The sequence below is a fragment of the Mixophyes fleayi genome, unplaced genomic scaffold, assembly GCF_038048845.1.
Source record: "Mixophyes fleayi isolate aMixFle1 unplaced genomic scaffold, aMixFle1.hap1 Scaffold_1719, whole genome shotgun sequence".
NCBI classification, from domain to species: domain Eukaryota; kingdom Metazoa; phylum Chordata; class Amphibia; order Anura; family Limnodynastidae; genus Mixophyes; species Mixophyes fleayi.
In genome coordinates, this window is record NW_027446051.1 from 33834 (window position 1) to 51728 (window position 17895).

At 43.4% G+C, this 17895-nt stretch overlaps 1 long non-coding RNA gene across 1 annotated transcript in view; it reads left to right on the plus strand.

Annotated features, from left to right (window-relative positions):
• The first annotated feature begins 17622 nt into the window (after positions 1–17622).
• The window catches only part of LOC142118378 (uncharacterized), a 32043-nt gene continuing 31770 nt past the window's right edge, over positions 17623–17895 (plus strand). Inside the window, exon 1 of the long non-coding RNA XR_012683072.1 lies at positions 17623–17711. This is a non-coding gene — a long non-coding RNA (uncharacterized LOC142118378). The remainder of the gene's footprint in view (positions 17712–17895) is intronic.

A 17895-nucleotide genomic window follows, 5' to 3' on the forward strand; every position in this document is an offset into this window, starting at 1 on the left:
AAAACCAATTCTGCAGTATAAGCCCATTGGTACTGCAATATTACCAAGTTCACACATTCTGCAGTATCTTGTGCTACATATAATGGAGAGCAAAAATTTGGAGGATAAAGTAGGGAAAGATCAAGACCCACTTCCTCCTAATGCTGAAGCTGCTGCCACTAGTCATGACATAGACGATGAAATGCCATCAACGTCGTCTGGCAAGCACGATGCCCAATCTCCTAGTACAGGGCATGTAAAATCCAAAAAGCCCAAGTTCTCAAAAAACAGCAAAAAAAGAAACTTAAAATCATCTGAGGAGAAACGTAAAGTTGGCAATATGCCAATTACGACAAGTAGTGGCAAGGAACGGCTTAGGCCCTGTCCCGTGTTCATGACTAGTGGTCCAACTTCACCCAAGGATCAAAGCCCTCCTCCCCCCCCTACAAAAAATTTAAGAGAGTTATGCTGTCAGCAACAACAACAAAACAGCAAAGAACTCTGCCTTCTAAACAGATGACATCACAAATCCCCAAGGCGAGTCCAAGGGTGTTGTTGGTTGTGAACCCTGACCTTCCCATCACTGTACGGGAAGAGGTGACTCCATCCAGCATTTGCAGCACGCCCTCTGCATATGCTGGAAGGATCACCCACAGTCCAGTTACAGATTTGGCTAATGAAGGTGTGAATGTTGTGCACTGGGAGGAGGATATTGATGTAGCTGGCGCTGAGGAGGATGTTGATGATTATGATGCAGACAGATACCAAATTGCATTTCTCAATTTCTATTTATATTCTAGATTATATAACGGCTGAAAAGTTTTCTGTTTTACTCCTAGTGGAGAGGGGATCTGATGCAGACAGATACCAAACTGCCTTTGTCCATTTCTTTGTATATTTGAATTGCTAGTTCTACAGTCTATGCAGGCTGCTTTATTTATATTCAACTACAAGTGTAGGGCGGGGGGGGGGGGCATAGATAGCCACCAAAGTAACGTGGTCCATTTAATTTCACTTTCTAGCTCCACAGTCTGTGCAGCCTGCTTTTTTTTATCTTCAAAGTATTTATATTTACAAGCCTTGCAATCTAAATTAACTAGAGGTAGTGACGTGGTAGAACTCCAAAAGGCAGTTTGGAAGCCCCTGTACAAACTGGCTCTATTTTTTAACTGAGTTGTCCCCCCTCCAGTGTGTACTCGGAAAGAGTTTTTAGTGCAGCGGGGAACCTGGTCAGTGAGCGGCGAAGGAGGTTGCTTCCTCACAACGTTGAAAAAATGATGTTTATAAAAATGAATAATCAATTCCTCAATGAAGTACAGCACTGCCCTCCAGACAGTACAGAGGGACTGTGGTTGTGGAGTCCAGCGGGGACGAATTGATAATGTGTGAGGAGGAGGAAGTACACACTGTAGGGGGAGAGGAATCAGAGGTTGAGGATAAGGACGACATCTTTCCTCAGTAGAGCCTGTTTAGTTTGTACAGGGAGAGATGAATTGTTTTATTGGTGTGGGGGCCCAAACAAACCAATCATTTCAGCCACAGTTGTTTGGTAGGCCCTGTCGCTGAAATGATTGGTTTGTTAAAGTGTGCATGTCCTATTTCAACAACATAAGGGTGGGTGGGAGGGCCCAAGGACAATTCCATCTTGCACCTTTTTTTTTGGCATTATGTGACCATTCAACAGTCGTTTGCCATGTTCAAAAAGTAAAAGAAAATGCCAACAAATTCAATAAATTAAATCAAAAGTTAAATGCCCTGTCATTATTTAAAACAAGAGGTTTTGACGTGCTAGAATTAGTGTAGTGTTAAGATGTTATAAACACTACACTTGGAAATTGGAGGAGGTAATGTGGCCCCGGTATCAAATTGGGTACCGGGGCCACCCCACTATGCAGTCCAGATACTTGTTTGGTGGAATTCCGACACGTGGAGGGTTTTTAAATTATATTGTGGCCTCGGTACCAAATTGTGTACCGGGGCCACCACACTACGCAGTCAAGATACTTGTTTGGTGGAATTCAGACCAGTTGAGGGTTTTATTATTATATTGTGTGGACCACTCTATCTATACCACACTACAACTCTATACCACTCTATTTCCTACTTTAATTCTATTTAATTCTATTTCCTACTTTAATTCTATTACTAATTAATTACCATAAAGAGGAACAAAAAAAACCAATTTTACCAAAAGTATAATATGACTTAGACTTACAAACACTACACTTGAAAGATCGTGCCTTTAAATGAAAAAGTCAGTCTTCATTGCACGACTATGTGCAAGTGCAACAGGGACATTTTTTTGGGTTTACAAAGTCAAACAATAACACTACGACCCTGTCTGTCTGGGGTCTGTCAATGACGAATTGTCTGTAGCATGTTTGGAGGAGGTATTGTGGCCCCGGTATCAAATTGGGTACCGGGGCCACCACACTACGCAGTCAAGATACTTGTTTGGTGGAATTCAGACCAGTTGAGGGTTTTATTATTATATTGTGTGGACCACTCTATCTATACCACACTACAACTCTATACCACTCTATTTCCTACTTTAATTCTATTTAATTCTATTTCCTACTTTAATTTTATTACTAATTAATTACCATAAAGAGGAACAAAAAAAACCAATTTTACCAAAAGTATAATATGACTTAGACTTACAAACACTACACTTGAAAGATCGTGCCTTTAAATGAAAAAGTCAGTCTTCATTGCACGACTATGTGCAAGTGCAACAGGGACATTTTTTTGGGTTTACAAAGTCAAACAATAACACTACGACCCTGTCTGTCTGGGGTCTGTCAATGACGAATTGTCTGTAGCATGTTTGGAGGAGGTATTGTGGCCCCGGTATCAAATTGGGTACCGGGGCCACCCCACTACGCAGTCCAGATACTTGTTTAGTGGAATTCTGACACGTGGAGGGTGTATTTATTTTATTGTGGCCCCGGTATCAAATTGGGTACCGGGGCCACCCCACTATGCAGTCCAGATACTTGTTTGGTGGAATTCCGACACGTGGAGGGTTTTTAAATTATATTGTGGCCTCGGTACCAAATTGTGTACCGGGGCCACCACACTACGCAGTCAAGATAGATAGATGCGTATCATAGATAAAGTACATTCAGTGGTGTGGGGCAAATTGAAAAATATTCCAAATGCACTGACATTATCAAAAACAAGAGGTTGTCACACGCTAAAACTCCAACATGTATATGATGGAGAGGATGGAGGAGCAGCCGTATGTGTAGTGTAATGCAGACCTGTTGAAGGTTTTTTATATATTTTATTGTGGTGCCCAGTGCCCACTCCTCTACGCAGTCCAGGTACATTTATTGGTGCGAATCATAAAAGTTCAGGGTTTTTATTATATTGTGGTGACCCACTCCTCTACGCAGTCCAGGTACATTTATTGGTGCGAATCAAACCAGTTGATGGTTTTCTTATTATATATATTGTGGTGACCCACTCCTCTACGCAGTCCAGGTACATTTATTGGTGCGATTCATAAAAGTTCAGGGTTTTTAATATATTGTGGTGACCCACTCCTCTACGCAGTCCAGGTACATTTATTGGTGCGAATCAAACAAGTTGATGGTTTTCTTATTATATATATTGTGGTGACCCACTCCTCTACGCAGTCCAGGTACATTTATTGGTGCGATTCATAAAAGTTCAGGGTTTTTAATATATTGTGGTGACCCACTCCTCTACGCAGTCCAGGTACATTTATTGGTGCGATTCATAAAAGTTCAGGGTTTTTAAGATATTGTGGTGACCCACTCCTCTACGCAGTCCAGGTACAATTATTGGTGCGAATCATAAAAGTTCAGGGTTTTTAATATATATTGTGGTGACCCACTCCTCTACGCAGTCCAGAAAGATACCTTGTTGCAACGTTTTGGACTAATAACTATATTGTGAGGTGTTCAGAATACACTGTAAATTAGTGGAAATGCTTGTTATTGAATGTTATTGAGGTTAATAATAGCCTAGGAGTGAAAATAAGCCCAAAAACTTGATTTTTAAACTTTTTATGTTTTTTTCAAAAAAAATCCGAATCCAATACCTTAAATCCGAACCGAGACCTTTCGTCAAGTGTTTTGCGAGACAAATCCGAACCTCAAAAATAACGAAAATCCGGATCCAAAACACAAAACACGAGACCTCAAAAGTCGCCGGTGCACATCCCTAGGTCCTGTGCTGTGTCCTGTTCAGTCAGTGGTGCTGTGTCCTGTGCTCTGTGCTTCTAAGGGCATAGTTATTTCCCCATTATTCCCAAGTTTTTTAAAAATAAAAAAAAAGTAAAAAAAAATAAAAAATTAGAAATTAAAAAAAAAATATATAATTATAACCAAATGTGCAAAACCAATCCAGCAGTATAAGTCCATTGGTACTGCAATATTACCAAGTTCACACATTCTGCAGTATCAGTCCAGTGGTGCTGTGTCCTGTGCTCTGTCCTGCTGAGTTCCGTAGTGCTGCTGGGTCCTGTGCCGTGTCCTGTTCAGTCCAGTGGTGCTGTGTCCTGTGCTCTGTGCTTCTAAGGGCATAGTTTTTTCCCCACTATTCCCAAGTTTTTTAAAAATTAAAAAAAAGTAAAAAAAAATAAAAAATTTTAAAAAAAAAATAATATAATAATTATAACCAAATTTGCAAAAACAATACAGCAGTATAAGTCCATTGGTACTGCAATATTACCAAGTTCACACATTCTGCAGTATCTTGTGCTACATATAATGGAGAGCAAAAATTTGGAGGATAAAGTAGGGAAAGATCAAGACCCACTTCCTCCTAATGCTGAAGCTGCTGCCACTAGTCATGACATAGACGATGAAATGCCATCAACGTCGTCTTCCAAGCCCGATGCCCAATCTCGTAGTACCGGGCATGTAAAATCCAAAAAGCCCAAGTTAAGAAAATGTAGCAAAAAGAGAAACTTTAAATCATCTGAGGAGAAACGTAAAGTTGCCAATATGCCATTTACGACACGGAGTGGCAAGGAACGGCTTAGGCCCTGGCCCGTGTTCATGACTAGTGGTTCAGCTTCACCCACGGATCTTAGCCCTCCTCCTCCTCCCCCCCTACAAAAAATTGAAGAGAGTTATGCTGTCAGCAACAAAACAGCAAACAACTCTGCCTTCTAAAGAGAAATTATCACAAATCCCCAAGGCGAGTCCAGGGGTGTTGGTGGTTGTCAAGCCTGACCTTCCCATCACTGTACGGGAAGAGGTGGCTCGGGAGGAGGCTATTGATGATGTAGCTGGCGCTGTGGAGGAACTTGATGATGAGGATGGTGATGTGGTTATTGTAAATGAGGCACCAGGGGGGGAAACAGCTGATGTCCATGGGATGAAAAAGCCCATCGTCATGCCTGGTCAGAAGACCAAAAAATGCACCTCTTCGGTCTGGAGTTATTTTTATCCAAATCCAGACAACCAATGTATGGCCATATGTAGCTTATGTAAAGCTCAAATAAGCAGGGGTAAGGATCTTGCCCACCTAGGAACATCCTCCCTTATACGTCACCTGAATAACCTTCATAGTTCAGTGGTTAGTTCAGGAACTGGGGCTAGGACCCTCATCGGTACAGGGACACCTAAATCCCGTGGTCCAGTTGGATACACACCAGCAACACCCTCCTCGTCAACTTCCTCCACAATCTCCATCAGATTCAGTCCTGCAGCCCAAGTCAGCAGCCAGACTGAGTCCTCCTCAATACGGGATTCATCCGAGGAATCCTGCAGCGGTACGCCTACTACTGCCACTGCTGCTGTTGCTGCTACTAGTCGGTCATCTTCCCAGAGGGGAAGTCGTAAGACCGCTAAGTCTTTCACAAAACAATTGACCGTCCAACAGTCGTTTGCCATGACCACAAAATACGATAGTAGTCACCCTATTGCAAAGCGTATAACTGCGGCTGTAACTGCAATGTTGGTGTTAGACGTGCGCCCGGTGTCCGCCATCAGTGGAGTGGTATTTAGAGGGTTGATGGAGGTATTGTGTCCCCGGTACCAAATCCCCTCGAGATTCCACTTCACTAGGCAGGCGATACCAAAAATGTACAGAGAAGTACGATCAAGTGTCCTCAGTGCTCTTAAAAATGCGGTTGTACCCACTGTCCACTTAACCACGGACATGTGGACAAGTGGTTCTGGGCAAACGAAGGACTATATGACTGTGACAGCCCACTGGGTAGATGCATCCCCTTCCGCAGCAACAGCAACAGCTGCATCAGTAGCAGCATCTACAAAATGGCTGCTCATGCAAAGGCAGGCAACATTGTGCATTACAGGCTTTAATAAGAGGCACAACGCTGACAACATATTAGAGAAAATGAGGGAAATTATCTCCCAGTGGCTTACCCCACTTAGACTCTCATGGGGATTTGTGGTGTCAGACAATGCCAGTAACATTGTGCGGGCATTAAATATGGGCAATTTCCAGCACGTCCCATGTTTTGCCCACACCATTAATTTGGTGGTGCAGCATTACCTCAAGAGTGACAGGGGTGTGCAGGAGATGCTTGCGGTGGCGCGCAAAATTGCTGGACACTTTCGGCATTCAGCCAGTGCCTACCGCAGACTAGAGGCACATCAAAAAAGCATGAACCTGCCCTGCCATCACCTCAAACAAGAGGTTGTGACGCGCTGGAACTCCACCCTCTATATGCTGCAGAGGATGGAGGAGCAGCAAAAGGCCATTCAGGCCTACACAGCCACCTACGACATAGGCAAAGGAGTGGGGATGCGCCTCAGTCAAGCGCAGTGGAGACTGATTTCCGTGTTGTGCAAGGTTCTGCAGCCATTTGAACTTGCCACACGAGAAGTCAGTTCCGACACTGCCAGCTTGAGTCAGGTCATTCCCCTGATCAGGCTGTTGCAGAAGCAGCTGGAGAAAGTGAGGGAGGAGCTGGTAAGCCATTGCGATTACACCAAGCATGTAGCTCTTGTGGATGTAGCCCTTCGTACGCTTTGCCAGGATCCGAGGGTGGTCACTCTTTTAAAGTCAGAGGAATACATTCTGGCCACCGTGCTCGATCCTCGGTTTAAAGCGTATGTTGTGTCTCTGTTTCCGGCGGACACAAGTCTACAGCGGTGCAAAGACCTGCTGGTCAGGAGATTGTCCTCTGAAGAGGACCGTGACATGCCAACAGCTCCACCCTCATTTTCTTCCACATCTATGGCTGCGAGGAAAAAGCTCAGTTTTCCCAAAAGAGGCACTGGCGGGGATGCTGATAACATCTGGTCCGGACTGAAGGACCTGCCAACCATTGCAGACATGTCTACTCTCGCTGCATTGGATGCTGTCACAATAGAAAAAATTGTGGATGATTACTTTGCTGACACCATCCAAGTAGACATGTCAGACAGTCCATATTGTTACTGGCAGGAAAAAAAGGCAGTTTGGAAGCCCCTGTACAAACTGGCTCTATTTTACCTGAGTTGTCCCCCCTCCAGTGTGTACTCGGAAAGAGTTTTTAGTGCAGCGGGGAACCTGGTCAGTGAGCGGCGAAGGAGGTTGCTTCCTCACAACGTTGAAAAAATGATGTTTATAAAAATGAATAATCAATTCCTCAATGAAGTACAGCACTGCCCTCCAGATACTACAGAGGGACCTGTGGTTGTGGAGTCCAGCGGGGACGAATTGATAATGTGTGATGAGGAAGAAGTACACACTGTAGGGGGAGAGGAATCAGAGGTTGAGGATGAGGACGACATCTTGCCTCAGTAGAGCCTGTTTAGTCTGTACAGGGAGAGATGAATAGCTTTTTTGGTGTGGGGGCCCAAACAAACCAATCATTTCAGCCAAAGTTGTTTGGTAGGCCCTGTCGCTGAAATGATTGGTTTGTTAAAGTGTGCATGTCCTATTTAAACAACATAAGGGTGGGTGTGAGGGCCCAAGGACAATTCCATCTTGGACCTTTTTTTTTTGCATTATATGACCAATCAACAGTCGTTTGCCATGTTCAAAAAGTAAAACCAAATTTAAAAAAATACAAGAAATTAAACCAAAAGTAAAATGCCGTGTCATAATTTAAAACAAGAGGTATTGACGTGCTCTAAAACTACTGTATTGTTGTTTATATTTTATAAACACTACACTTGAAAGTTTGAGTCTTTCAATAAAAAAGTAACTGTCCATTGCACGAATATTTGCAACAGGGACAATTTTAGGGTTAAGAAAGTCAACTAATAACACTTCGACGCTGTCTGTCTTTATAAACACTACACTTGGAAGTTGGAGGAGGTATTGTGGCCCCGGCACCAAATTTACTACCGGGGCCACTCCACTGTGCAGTCCATATTTAGGTGTATCAGATATTAAACAACGGTGACAGTTGATGCCCAATTTTTTAATTATATTGTGGCCTCGGTACCAAATTGTGTACCGGGGCCACCACACTACGCAGTCCAGATACTTGTTTGGTGAAATTCAGACCAGTTGAGGGTTTTATTATTATATTGTGTGGACCACTCTATCTATACCACACTACAACTCTATACCACTCTATTTCACACTTTAATTCTATTTCATACTTTATTTCTATTTCATACTTTAATTCTATTTCATACTTTAATTCTATTTCATACTTTAATTCTATTTCATACTTTAATTCTATTACTAATTAATTACCATAAAGAGGAACAAAATAAACCAATTTTACCAAAAGTATAATATGACTTAGACTTACAAACACTACACTTGAAAGATCGTGCCTTTAAATGAAAAAGTCAGTCTTCATTGCACGACTATGTGCAACAGGGACAGTTTTTTGGGTTTACAAAGTCAAACAATAACACTTTGACCCTGTCTGTCTGGGATCTCAATGACGAATTGTCTGTACCATGTTTGGAGGAGGTATTGTGGCCCCGGTATCAAATTGGGTACCGGGGCCACCCCACTATGCAGTCCAGATACTTGTTTGGTGGAATTCAGACACGTGGAGGGTTTTTTAATTATATTGTGGCCTCGGTACCAAATTGTGTACCGGGGCCACCACACTACGCAGTCAAGATAGATAGATGCGTATTGCGTATCATAGATAAAGTACATTCAGTGGTGTGGGGCAAATTGAAAAATATTCAAAATGCACTGACATTATCAAAAACAAGAGGTTGTCACACGCTAAAACTCCAACATGTATATGATGGAGAGGATGGAGGAGCAGCCGTATGTGTAGTGTAATGCAGATCTGTTGAAGGTTTTTTATATATTTTATTGTGGTGCCCAGTGCCCACTCCTCTACGCAGTCCAGGTACAATTATTGGTGCGAATCATAAAAGTTCAGGGTTTTTAATATATTGTGGTGACCCACTCCTCTACGCAGTCCAGGTACAATTATTGGTGCGAATCATAAAAGTTCAGGGTTTTTAATATATTGTGGTGACCCACTCCTCTACGCAGTCCAGGTACAATTATTGGTGCGATTCATAAAAGTTCAGGGTTTTTAATTTATATTGTGGTGACCCACTCCTCTACGCAGTCCAGGTACAATTATTGGTGCGAATCATAAAAGTTCAGGGTTTTTAATATATTGTGGTGACCCACTCCTCTACGCAGTCCAGGTACATTTATTGGTGCGATTCATAAAAGTTCGGGGTTTTTAAGATATTGTGGTGACCCACTCCTCTACGCAGTCCAGGTACATTTATTGGTGCGAATCATAAAAGTTCAGGGTTTTTAATATATATTGTGGTGACCCACTCCTCTACGCAGTCCAGGTACATTTATTGGTGCGAATCATAAAAGTTCAGGGTTTTTAATATATATTGTGGTGACCCACTCCTCTACGCAGTCCAGGTACTTTTATTGGTGCGAATCATAAAAGTTCAGGGTTTTTAATATATATTGTGGTGACCCACTCCTCTACGCAGTCCAGAAAGATACCTTGTTGCAACGTTTTGGACTAATAACTATATTGTGAGGTGTTCAGAATACACTGTAAATTAGTGGAAATGCTTGTTATTGAATGTTATTGAGGTTAATAATAGCCTAGGAGTGAAAATAAGCCCAAAAACTTGATTTTTAAACTTTTTATGTTTTTTTCAAAAAAAATCCGAATCCAATACCTTAAATCCGAACCGAGACCTTTCGTCAAGTGTTTTGCGAGACAAATCCGAACCTCAAAAATAACGAAAATCCGGATCCAAAACACAAAACACGAGACCTCAAAAGTCGCCGGTGCACATCCCTAGTTTCCTCCAGGTGCTCCGGTTTCCTCCCACACTCCAAAAACATACTAGTAGGTTAATTGGCTGCTAACAAATTATTGACCCTAGTCTGCCTGTGTGTTATGGATTTAGACTGTAAGCTCCAATGGGGCAGGGACTGATGTGAGTGAGTTCTCTGTACAGCGCTGCGGAATTAGTGGCGCTATATAAATAAATAAATGGTGATGATGATGATATACTGCTCTGTTTAGACTTCTATATAATGTCAGACATTGCTGCTTTTTCTACCTCGCTTCTGGCAGACCCGGGGGCAGCTTGATGCTGGATTTCATTCCCTCTAGCAGAGGCAGCTTACTGGGGAAAACAGGTGCTTAATAATGATAATAATAATGAAAACGTGTTCTCACCATTAATGTAAATGTGCTAAACATGGACTTCTGAGTCCTTCTTGATGGTCATACCTGGAAACCGGAGCACCCAGAGGGTAGAACATACAAACTTCACACAGATAAGGCCCTGGATGGGAATTGAACTCATGAGCCCAGCGCTGATCATCATCATCAACATTTATTTATATAGCGCCAGCAAATTCCGTAGCGCTTTACAATTGGGAACAAACATTAATAAGACAATACTGGGTAATACATACATACAGAGAGGTAAGAGAACCCTGCTCGAAAGCTTACAATCTATAGGACAATGGGAGTTAGAAACACAAGGGCATGTGCTACATCATATTGCACAATGGACCAGCCAGACTGCAAAGGTAAAAGTACTGAGTGGGCTATGTGTGTTGCAATGTTGGTCAGAAGGTTGTTGTCTTGCGTTAGCAGTGTAGAGGATGGTAATAGGGTAATCTAGGGAAATTAAGATGATGGTTGAGGAATATCATAACCTTGTCTGAAGAGGTGGGTTTTCAGTGAACGCTTGAAGGTTTGAAGACTAGAGGAAGTCTTACTGTGCGTGGAAGGGAATTCCACAAAGTGGGTGCAGCCCGGAAAAAATCCTGTAACCGAGAATGGGAGGATGTGAGGAGAGTGGAGGAGAGACGTAGATCTTGTGCAGAACGTAGGTATCGAGTAGGGAGATATTTTGAGACAAGTGAGGAAATGTATGTCGGTGCAATTTTGTTGATGGCCTTGTATGTTAGTAGAAGAATTTTATATTGAATTCGTTGAAATACAGGCAGCCAATGTAGAGACTGACAGAGTGGCTCAGCAGAGGAATAACGGTTTGTAAGGAAAATCAATCTAGCCGTTGCGTGCAAAAAAGATTGTAGGGGTTCAAGTCTGACTTTGGGAAGACCAGTAAGGAGGGAATTGCAATAGTCGATGCGGGAGATGATGAGTGCATGAATTAATGTTTTTGTGGTGTCTTGCGTCAGATATGTGCGTATTCTGGAAATGTTCTTTAGGTGTATGTAACATGATTTAGATATAGAGTTGATGTGGGGAATAAACGACAGTTGTGAATCAAGGATTACACCTAGGCAACAAGCTTGCGGGGTGGGATTTATATTCATGTTATCAACAGAAATAGAAATGTCAGGCAGGAAGCTTCTGTTTTTGGGTGGGAATATTATTAACTCAGTTTTTGAAAGATTGAGTTTGAGTTGGCGAGAAGACATCCAAGATGAAATGGCAGAAAGACAGTCAGTAATGTGAGACAACACAGATGGTGAAAGATCAGGAGAGGATAGATAAATTTGTGTATCATCCGCATAGAGTTGATACTGAAATCCAAAGGAACTTATTAGTTTTCCAAGAGAAGTGGTGTAGATAGAGAATAGCAGAGGACCTAGGACTGAGCCTTGTGGAACTCCAACTGATAGGTGTTAGGAACCCCTCCAGCCGACACAACATAGCCCGGAGTCTACTCTACCAGTCAGGTGTTCACTGGAGCCCCTGATGGTGGGGACAGACTGGGCTGCAGACTGACAGAGGGTCGTGAAGTGTGCACCGGCTGGGGAGAACCCAGGCAACGGAGTGGAATCCAAGCAGAGGTCAGGGGCCGGCAGCAGACAACAGTACGAATATACAAGCTGAGGTCAGGGGTCACGAGCAGACAGGAAGGTCGGTATTCAAGCCAGAGGTCAGGGTCACGAGATTCACAAGCAAAGTCCAAATCTAAGCTAAGGGTCATACACGGGTAACAGTCCAACAGGTTTTCACCAATTTCAGGCTGCAGCAGAAACAGGAGCAGATTAAGCAGACAGGAACTGGACGCTATAACCGGCAGGGAGGCTAAGCCCTCCCTTCCTTATATACAGAGTTTGGCCATTCAGGGCTTAGCCCTGAAATACATCCCAGCTGCGCTACCCAGCTAAATTAGCCCGCAGGCTACACTAGCGCATGCGCCCGGCTGCCTCACTTGCCGGGGTGCATCGATTGTTATACACGGCGTCCGGCCGTTGCCTTGGCAACGGTCGGGCCCGAGAAACCGGAAGTGACGCCCCGGTCGTCATGGGGACGGCCGGGACGTTCACTGACACCGGAAGTGAGTCGCGGCGGTGCCCAAGGCCGCCTCGGCTCCTGACAATAGGAAGCGGAGCAAAGGTGGATCCAGAGAAATTAACACTGAAAGAGCGATTAGATAGGTAGGATGAGAACCAGGATAGGACAGTGCCTTCAAGACCTAGGGTTTGTAGCGTTTATATGAGGAGAGAGTGGTCAACAGTGTCAAATGCAGCAGAGAGATCCAGGAGAATTAGAAGAGAGTATTGGTTATTATTTTTTGCTGTGATCAAATCATTGACAACTTTGGTCAGCACAGTCTCTGTGGAGTGTTGAGAGCGAAAGCCTGACTGAAGAGGAGCCTGACTGAAGAGGATCCAATAGGTTGTTTGCTGTAAGAAAGTGTGTGAGGCGGGAGTAGGCAATTCTCTCGAGAAGCTTGGAGGGGCATGGGAGCTGGGAGATGGGGCAGTAATTTATGAGAGAGTTAGGGTCAGAATTCTGTTTTTTTTAAATGGGAGTAATCACTGCATGCTTGAAAAGTGCTGGAAAAATACTAGTAGAAAGAGATAGATTACAGATTTTAGTTAGAGGGGGAATGAGTACAGGAGACAGGGACATACCAATTTGAGAGGGAATGGGATCAAGAGGACAGGAGGTAGAGTAGGAAGATGAGAAGAGAGTAGAAACTTCCTCTTCATTTGTGGGATCAAATGAAGAGAGAGTGTCAGAGGGTGCTACAAAGGAATTGAGCAGATTGCTTGTCAAGGGAGATACCATTTCAAGCCTGATCTTATCAATTTTGTCCTTGAAATAGGAAGCAAGATCCTGTGCACTGATGTTAGTTGGAGGATTTGGGGCAGGAGGATTCAGAAGAGAGTTAAATGTGTTAAAGAGGCGTTTGGGGTTAGAAGCCTGAGCATAGATGAGAGATCGGTAGAATGCTTGTTTAGCAATGTCCAGAGCATTTCTGTAGGAGTGGTAGATATCAGTATATGTTATGAAATCATTAGAGGCACAAGATGTACGCCAGTGACGTTCTGCTTTACGAGAAAGTTTTTGTAGAGTTCGTGTTACTGTAGTGTTCCACGGTTGGCAACGAATTCTACGGGAAATATGTAGTGTCGCTGGAGCCACTTGATCCAGGGCAATTGCTAGGGTTTGATGAAAATGGGGTACTGCCCGATCAGGGGAGGAGAATGTAGAAATTGGGGAGAAAAGGTGTTGGAGAGAGGTGGAAAACTGTTGAAAATCAATAGAGTTGATATTCCTGCGGGTACGAGGAGGCTTGGAAGAGTTTGACACTAGGGAGGGTAAAGAACTGGGGGTGAGCAAGTATCTAATAAGGTGATGATCCGAGAGGGGGAAAGGAGTGTTAAGGAAATCAGAAACTGAGCATAGTCTAGAGAAAACAAGATCAAGACAGTGGCTATCCTGATGAGTAGCGGATTCAATCCACTGGGAGAGGTCAAGTGTGGAGGTTAGAGAGAGTAGTTTGGAAGCAGCATTGGAACGTGGATTAGAAATAGGGATGTTGAAATCACCCATGATGATGGTGGGGATATCAGTAGATAAGAAGTGAGGGAGCCATGCAGAGAAGTGTTCAAGAAATTGATGGTGTGGACCAGGGGGGGCGATAGATGACAGCAACATGCATAGAGAATGGGTTAAAAATCCTAACAGCATGTACTTCAAAAGATGTGAATGTGAGTGATGGGACACTTGGTATAACTGTGAATGTGCACTGTGGGGAGAGAAGTAGTCCAACCCCCCCTCCTTGTCTGCCTCCTGGTCTGTGGGTGTGGGTGAGATGGAGGCCACCATGTGAAAGGGCTGCAGGTGAGGCAGTGTCTGAATGCGTGAGCCATGTTTCTGTTATTGCCAGAAGGTTTAGGGTTGTTTAAGAGGAAGAGATCATGTACGGAGGTAAGTTTGTTACAAACAGAGCGTGCATTCCAAAGGGCACATTTAAAGGACTTTGGAAGAGAGGGGAGACAGGTTATGTGTTTGAGGTTTGCTAGATTTCTGTAGTGTTCAGATATATGTGTGTGGGAGAAGTGAGGGGGACCTGGATTAGGTGATATATCACCAGCTAATAGAAGAAGGAAGGAAGAAAGGTAGGTAAGATGATTGTAAGATGTGTGTCCTTTTAGTTTCTGGCGGCAGGGTGAGGCTGTTAAAGTTATTGAATTTAAATAGGAAAAGAGTTCATGAGTGTTCACTAGAGGTGAGTGAAGTAATGAAGGGGCAATGTGGACAGAGGTGTGTGTTGCAGGATGGGTGAGGGATGATATAGTCCTAAAGATAATGCCATGAAAAGAGATAAAGAAAAATATTTTGGCAAGTATTGGGACTATTAGTCAAATAGCAAAAATGAGGAATTAAATGAATTGCCTAATTGATTGCAATGTCCAGTGTAATCAGATAAGTAGTGCAGAGCTAGGATGCAGCAAATGTAGTGTATTCCTGGATGTCTGGATAGTATAACGTAATGATGTGGGGAGCCATGTGGGGGAGTGGGTGGAAGTGTTGAATGGAGAGTAATAAAGAGCAGGTAATTGAATAGCTGAGATTTTGCAGAATCATGGGAGAGGAGAGTGGTTGAAAGACAGTATAATTTCTTCTTACTTGTGATGGTAAACAAAGCTTAAATAAAATTGAAGTACAGTGCTGAGATAGGGGACTGAAATAACTGTAGCATGGGTAGGGAGTGGTTGAGCAAGTAGTACAGCAGTCTGATTAAACAGAGTGGATTTTGCATTGAAAGCAGACTGATAAATAAAACAAACTTTCATGAGATGAGAGGAAAATGAGATCAGAGTCCAAAGCAGTCCTCATGTTGCATGTAGCTTGTAGCCAGGGAGAGTTGAAAACATCAGAGGTGGAATATGGAGTTTCAGGTGAATACTGACAGTTGTCCTTGTGAAGCTGTGTTAATAGGCAGAAAGTTCTTCTCCCGTTTCCTCCTGTTCAACTCCGGTATAACTCCGAATTATGCTGTTTAAATTTTTTGTTTCACACTTGTATCTATACACACTTAGAACTATACACACTAACTATACAGCCATCACTGGCTTTGCAGCCATTCTACTTTGAATATATCTGAGCCACAGTGAGCACCCGCTATCAGCCATCTCTTAAATTATCGGATACACTACGGACATTTATTTACCAGAACACATCAGTAATGGGATGGAAATGCTGTACTCCGCCTAGTTTACATTTTTATGAATGTCACATTCACATGCAGATAAGAATATCTGATAGGTGTTTGGGGGATGAATCTCTGTACTGTGTATTAAACTGCATACCATTGATTTACCTCTTTATTGCACCAAACCTCTTTACTTGTTAACTTAACACCTAAAACCTTATCTATAATATAATCACACTGACAACAACTTGATTTTGGTAAAAAAACAGGTCCCAGTTTTTTAAATAATAAAAGTATGGTGGCGGCGAGAGCAATCAGCCCGGGCTTACAAGGACGTGCCCCCATAAAGCAGGACGAGGGGTCCCCCACACAAAGGGACCAAGGGCCAGGTTGCTTCGAAGGGGTTGTGACATGCGGCCAATCAGCGATACCATCGTGTGAATTAGCCGCTGATTGAAACATCTCCACATTACCTCAGTCTTAGAAGACAATACATTACATTGTCAATTAATTACATTTTCTTCTGTTACCAGGTGACCAAACAAACTCTGGTAGCAGCCCCATCACGTAGTCCCATTGTCTCTTTGGACCTCTGTCTCTCAAGCTGACCGCGTTAGCCTGCATAGCTGTCCAGGAAGATGAGGGGGTCGGGCGAGTGGAGAGTGTCGCAGGCCCCTCTGCAAAACCACAACAAACAGAATCAGGTAATTACCCTTATTGTGTACAATATAGAATATAACACCACTAGACTTGTGTATATTCCTGTACCATTGTTCACTCTCTACCCTTGTTTTCTTTTCCAGGATTAAATGGATAACTCCAAATCAATTTGGTTTAAGATATTTTATTCACTTTTTCTTAGATGCGGAGCCACCACCCACTGTGAGTGACCAGTCAGAGGAGCAGGAGGAGGAGCTGTGAGAGATCCCGCCCTCCTCACCGCCTGCTGGTCCTGCACATTGTCCATCTGTGCGGTCACTGGAAGCAATAGATAAATGGGACAAGACCACCAAAGAGCTCCTAATAACCATCAATCGCAGCCTTCGGTAGAAGAAGCACCAGGAAGGAGTGCCAATTAGCACGGAGAAGAAGGGCCTGATGGAGAGCATTTTGAACGCTATAAATGGGTTTGGCCAATCCCTGCAGCCATACTGAATCGGCTGCTCGCCGTGGCTCCAGAACCTTCCCCCACATGTGACCCCAGTGAGCCTGAGCCTAAGGAAGCAGAGGACTCAGGACCTGGCTCTGCTCCTACAGCCCCCAGCTGAAATAACAGCAACATATTGTAAAAAATATATAAAAATTATAAACTGCATAACCTGGATGTGTTTCACTCTCTTAACCATAACCTCCTAATGACATATACAAGCTTACTTAACTTATCTAACAATAAAGACACTGAGACATATGAAAGTGGCTAAAGAAGGTCACAGTTTATTAATTATTAAATAAATGGCGGTGAAAGTGAACCGTGAGACAGCTAAATCAAACTAATATTTGGAACCAAGCGTGGATGGCTGACTCCACGTACCCGGGACACATCCTTAACTGCCTGGCCAACGCTAATTCTGACGTCAGAGTGACTAAGCCCCCTCCCGACTACGCAATGGCCGCCCTCAGATGCGAGCCAAGGGATCCTCATCAAAAAGGACCGCGTCACGTTCCTGGATGGGGATAGCACCTGTGGTCAAACAGCGATAACGCTGTAACGATCAGCCACTGCCCACAGTGACTTCCTACCAACTGTGCCTGCTCTGTGACGTGGGGAGGAACCAAATTAAAACTCATACGCCACGGAAGCAGGGAGGTCAATAAAGGGCATGGGTGGGTGGGATCTCGAGCAGTAAATTAGAAAGGACATGTGACATGCTAGGACTTATATAGACAGATCTCCAGGCACTCCCCTTCCTTCTTCACTGGTTGGCCTGGGATGTGGCATCTTACTTGCAGGTAAGGTTAACCTCACTTACTGCCACATATATATGCGTCTAAGTGCTTTCGTTCATATGAGAGTACAGGTTGTTCATAGTCATGATGGGCAACATGTTCAGATGAGTAGATAAAATATATTCTGCATAGTGAAACGTGTGCTGAGTCCATTGTGAATTTTTTTGCTAAAGAATCTGCTATAAAC